The sequence below is a fragment of the Sinocyclocheilus rhinocerous genome, unplaced genomic scaffold (genome assembly GCF_001515625.1).
Source record: "Sinocyclocheilus rhinocerous isolate Xijiao unplaced genomic scaffold, SAMN03320098_v1.1 scaffold480, whole genome shotgun sequence".
Taxonomy (NCBI): domain Eukaryota; kingdom Metazoa; phylum Chordata; class Actinopteri; order Cypriniformes; family Cyprinidae; genus Sinocyclocheilus; species Sinocyclocheilus rhinocerous.
Window position 1 is genome coordinate 2,349,010 of NW_015655401.1, and position 5,950 is coordinate 2,354,959.

Here is a 5,950-nt window from a genome sequence, read left to right on the forward strand (position 1 = left end):
TGTGTGTGTGTGTGTGTGTGTTTGTGTTTGGCAAGTTTGCTCTGTTTGCTCCTTACACATCTCCCAACTTCAGAGATTAATCAGGCTTATTGGAAGCATGAAAAGTAAATGAAACATGAATCCGTGAAATTAGTTAATGTTCTGAAGATCTTGTTCCTCAAGATATCCATTTCATTTACATGTTTGAAAGTCTGGTAATGTGAAGGGTTTTTTTTCCTCAGCATATCACAAAAAGAAGCATTTATTTATCACACGCATTCTCAACACAGTGACAAACACAGTCGCATCCATATTCATAGTTTAAAGCCTCATTGGTTCTGTGGAAAGAGGCTTTTACATTAAATTTGCATTAGATACTGTATCATTGGATTTCAGCCTTTCGGGTGACAGAAGCCAACTGTGCTCACAAACTGTGAATGAGAAGTTGTAAAACTTTAAAAATGTATGTTTGCCATAGCTGGAACAAACCCGCTTCCTCTACCATAACCACACTGACCCTGACTGACTAAGTGTGCTCTCCTTTGTTAAAAGGCTTGATAATTCACCCAAGTATGAACATTGTTCATCATTTACCCACTTCTTCTTGGCTTTTCTTGCTTCTGTGGAACACAAAAGGGAGAAATGTTGAAGAATGTACTTGCCAATCTTTTCCACACCATGAAAGTGAATGAGAATCCAGGCTGTCCAAATTGACAAAAAAAGCACCATATACATTTCATAAAAGCGGTCAATAATATAATTTCTGTCATGACAACTCTTGGAGGGTTTATGGTAGTATGCATATCAGTGTTAGTGTGTTTGGTCTTGGCGGAATAGATCTGCTACGCTGCTGCTGCAGCTGTGGCAGAGCAAATACCAAGATTGGCTTCTGCCAATACATCCACAGACATGCTGTTGTGAGCATGTACTGTAAGAAATACTGCTGCTGCACATATAATATATGAAATAACCACCATATATAATACATGAAATTACCCCAGATCTATACAGGTGGAGCTGGGGAAGGTGGATGGTTTCTGAAGCGTGCTGCAACAGCTGGCCAGCAAGCACTGGCCAAGTATTTGAATGTGGAGTAGCAAGCTTATTGGCTGCTGATGCACCTGGAACTGGCTGTGCCATGTAAATAATGATGCGATTATATCAAATTGAGGTAGAACCTATCAACCTATGCCATCTAGAGTTTCATGACAGATATACAATACAATACAATACAATATCATATGATATAATAATATACCAGTCAAAAGTTTGGGGTTGGTAATTTTCACTCTAGTCTTCAATGTGACATGATTCTTCAGAAATCATTCTAAAATGCTAATTTTGCATGCTCAAGAAACATTTCTTATTGTCAGTGTTGAAAACAGTTGCTTAATAATTTTGTGGAAACCGTGATACACTGTTTTTACTGCCCTTTTTTGATCAACTTTATGCATCATTGCAAAAAAATAACAAAAAAAACATTAATTTCTTCCAAAAATTAAAAACGATACTTTATAGTACTTTTTGTCCTAAATAACAATGAAGACAGATGAAGAGAAACCATACAGGTTTCAAGTGGGATGAGTAAATGACACTTTTCATTTTGGAGTCAACTATCCCTCTAAACTCCCAAACAGTTTTTGACAAACTCTGTCCCAACAAGAATATCTGTCCTAACAAGGTAAGACTGAAGCACCTCTTCCTAAAATTCACAAATGAAGAGGAGCTGCTTGTTTAACGTATACTTGAGGGTTTCTGCAGACTGACATTATTGCAGCCGACGTGTGTGTGTGTGTGTCCTCTGAGGTGTTATAATTCCCGCTGGAGCTGTTTCGTTCTCTATGTAAACAACTGGTGCTGATTTAGACAGGACGTACAGTATGTAAATGCAGACAGGGCTCTACTATCACTAACACTTACTGCTGCTGGTGCTCTAATTGAGGTGTCGTACGCTCTCGTACCTTCCAGTTTAACTCTTCGACACCCTCACAGACTCACACACACAAATGCGCTCAGCGAACCCAGGAGAAGATTTGGCCCGTGCAGTGAGGAGGCTGGCGTGACAGTGAGCTTCAAGACCAATGAGGAAGACATGTTTGTGAGGGAGTTTAGTGGGAAGTTTTGTGTACAATCATGTCAAGTCATTCTCTACTCTTGTATTGTTATGACAATCTTCTTCCCCCTCAACATGCCTGTGATATAATATACATTACAAAACAACCCAAAACTATGGCCCTGTTTACACCTGCTATTAAGATCTGTCCACTGAATAATGTATAATGATGTAATAAAAATACAGTGTACCACCAAATAATGGTACGAAACGTCTTTTTTAAGTATCACCGTTTCCACAAAAATATTAAGCAGCATAACTGTTGCCAACATTGATAATTATAAAATGTGTTTCTTGAGCAGAAAATCAGCATATAAGAATGATTTCTGAAAGATCATGTGACACTGAAGACTGGAGTAATGACTGCTAAAAAATATTATAATAGGAAATGGTTATTTTGATCATGTTTCATAATATGAATGCTTTTACTGCATTTTGATCAAATAAAAAAAATCTTACCAACCTCAAATTTTTGAAATTTTTTCTCAAATTTTTGCCACTTTCTACATCAGTGTATTACTTTGAGTTTTGAATCGCTAGACCATCAGCACTGACCGCTTGTAACTACTTGAAACTGATCTTAATACAAGGAGTAAATGGGGTATTTTATTCTGATTTTCACTCAGGCTTTTAGGCGTTTGAATCAGAATTTTGATGCGTCATGCTCGCTTTTCAAAACATGCTGTGCTTTTATGAATCTTTCAAAGACATAGAAGATATGAAAGTGGCCTTTCTGTGGCGAGGAAGCCTTACATATTCTTGCTTTAGCAGTGAGAAGGGTCTGAGAAATTTCTTAATGCCGATCATTAATTCATTCATTAAAGAAGTGCACTGTGTTAAAGGGCCCAACAGAACTGTCTATCAAAGGTGCCTTGATGTAGCTATTAGCTGGATTAGGCCAGGCAGTGCACCTTTGATCACACTGGAGTGGTTAGTTCTTGTCAAAGTTAGTGTCAGGTCTGATCAGTGTTTGTGTTGAGGCCTCTGGTTGTCTTATGGAGCGTATCCAGACATCCTCCACTCACTCTGTCTCACTAAAACACACACAAACATCATTTTTCGGAGTCCTGCAGGTAAGTCACAGCTCAAAGCCTAGGCCATATGAAGACCGAAATCATCTGGGCCTACAAATGGAAATCTAATATATGTGCAAGTACTTATCTTCATCTCGACGACCGCAACAGTTGGCTTTTGTTTCCTGTTCAAGTGGGGAGCTTTGATGTGATGCTATTTACTATTTCTGGATAAGAGGTCATCAGCTTTGAAGTTTTCTGTTGTATGAAGTACATAAAAGCTCTTCCTCATAACACACAGATGATGCTCTTGTTTTCGTTTCGCCATTGTAAGGATTCACATGTAGAATTACTTCAATTCAGTCCAAGGATGCCATATTTCCTGCAAGTCGCATGCAGGTGGAAAACGCAGAGAGGTGCTGAATGTTAAGGTGCAGTGTGTGTAAATATCATCTGTCCTTAGTTGTGACTCTCCTTGGTGAGTCCACCAGCCTCTGGAAATACAAAACAGCACAAGAACTGTTCATCAGGGGCTTTATAAATTTGGTTTCCGTGGCCATGCAGCTGCATACAAATCTAAGATCACCACCAAGCAATGGCAAGCATCAGCTGGAGTGGCGAAGAGCTCGTCACTATCGGGCTCAGGAGCGGTGGAAATACATTCTCTGATTAATCACTCACTCTTCACCATCTGGCAGTCTGACAAGTGGATCTCGGATTGACGTGAGAATCTGAATCTGACAGAGAGGGCTACCCACATTCCCAGCCTTTCACGCAAGCATATTGCCAGCTGTAAAATTTGATGGAGGTAGAATAAGAATAGTGTAGGGCTGTTATTTTCACGGTCATGTTAGTTTTTCCCTTTAGGGAAGTTATAACACATTGACACACATGTATATATATATAAATATATACTCTGTGTGTGTGTGAGTGTGTGTGTGAGTGTGTGTGTGTGTATATTTATAATGTATATATAGAAGCACACACATTCAGAAGTTTGGGGTCACTAAGTTGTTGTGTACTTTCTCAGTAAGGATCAAATTGATCAAATATGACAGTAAAGATATTGTTACAAACACACACTTATATACAGTGGGTACGGAAAGTATTCAGACCCCCTTAAATTTTTCACTCTTTGTTATATTGCAGCCATTTGCTAAAATCATTTAAGTTAATTTTTTTTCCTCATTAATGTACACACAGCACCCCATATTGACAGAAAAACACAGAATTGTTGACATCTTTGCAGATTTATTAAAAAAGAAAAACTGAAAAATGCTCAGTATTTAGTAGAAGCACCCATTTGATCTAATACAGCCATGAGTCTTTTTGGGAAAAATGCAACAAGTTTTTCACACCTGGAATTGGGGATCCTCTGCCATTCCTCCTTGCAAATCCTCTCCAGTTCTGTCAGGTTGGACGGTAAACGTTGGTGGACAGCCATTTTTAGGTCTCTCCAGAGATGCTCAATTGGGTTTAAGTCAGGGATCTGGCTGGGCCATTCAAGAACAGTCACAGAGTTGTTGTGAAGCCACTCCTTCGTTATTTTAGCTGTGTGCTTAGGGTCATTGTCTTGTTGGAAGGTAAACCTTAGTTCCAGTCTGAGGTCCTGAGCACTCTGGAGAAGGTTTTCGCCCAGGATATCCCTGTACTTGGCCGCATTCATCTTTCCCTCGATTGCAACCAGTCGTCCTGTCCCTGCAGCTGAAAAACACCCCCACAGCATGATGCTGCCACCACCATGCTTCACTGTTGGGACTGTATTGGACAGGTGCCTGGTTTTCTCCACACATACCGCTTAGAATTAAGGCCAAAAAGTTCTATCTTGGTCTCATCAGACCAGAGAATCTTATTTCTCACCATCTTGGAGTCCTTCAGGTGTTTTTTTAGCAAACTCCATGCGGGCTTTCATGTGTCTTGAACTGAGGAGAGGCTTCCGTCGGGCCACTCTGCCATAAAGCCCCGACTGGTGGAGGGCTGCAGTGATGGTTGACTTTCTACAACTTTCTCCCATCTCCCGACTGCATCTCTGGAGCTCAGCCACAGTGATCTTTGGGTTCTTCTTTACCTCTCTCACCAAGGCTCTTCTCCCCCGATAGCTCAGTTTGGCCGGACGGCCAGCTCTAGGAAGGGTTCTGGTCATCCCAAACGTCTTCCATTTAAGGATTATGGAGGCCACCGTGCTCTTAGGAACCTTAAGTGCAGCAGAAATTTTTCTGTAACCTTGGCCAGATCTGTGCCTTGCCACAATTCTGTCTCTGAGCTCTTCAGGCAATTCCTTTGACCTCATGATTCTCATTTGCTCTGACATGCACTGTGAGCTGTAAGGTCTTATATAGACAGGTGTGTGGCTTTCCTAATCAAGTCCAATCAGTATAATCAAACACAGCTGGACTCAAATGAAGGTGTAGAACCATCTCAAGGATGATCAGAACAAATGGACAGCACCTGAGTTAAATATATGAGTGTCACAGCAAAGGGTCTGAATACTTAAGACCATGTGATATTTCAGTTTTTCTTTTTGAATAAATCTGCAAAAATGTCAACAAATCTGTGTTTTTCTGTCAATATGGGGTGCTATGTGTACATTAATGAGGAAAAAAAATTAACTTAAATGATTTTAGCAAATGGCTGCAATATAACAAAAAGTGAAAAATTTAAGGGGGTCTGAATACTTTCCGTACCCACTGTATACAACGTACTTGTAAACAAACAAACGGAAATTTTTTACATTTATTTTATAATGCATATAATGTTAATTTTATACACACACATACATAGATATATAATGCATGTATAAAATTAACTAAGCTAACTAATATATATATATATATATATATATATA

General features: G+C 39.5%; 1 protein-coding gene across 1 annotated transcript in view; it reads left to right on the forward strand.

The window, feature by feature from the left end:
- The window catches only part of LOC107718148 (dihydropyrimidine dehydrogenase [NADP(+)]), a 160,745-nt gene that overhangs the window by 103,186 nt on the left and 51,609 nt on the right, over positions 1-5,950 (forward strand). The window lies entirely within an intron of this gene.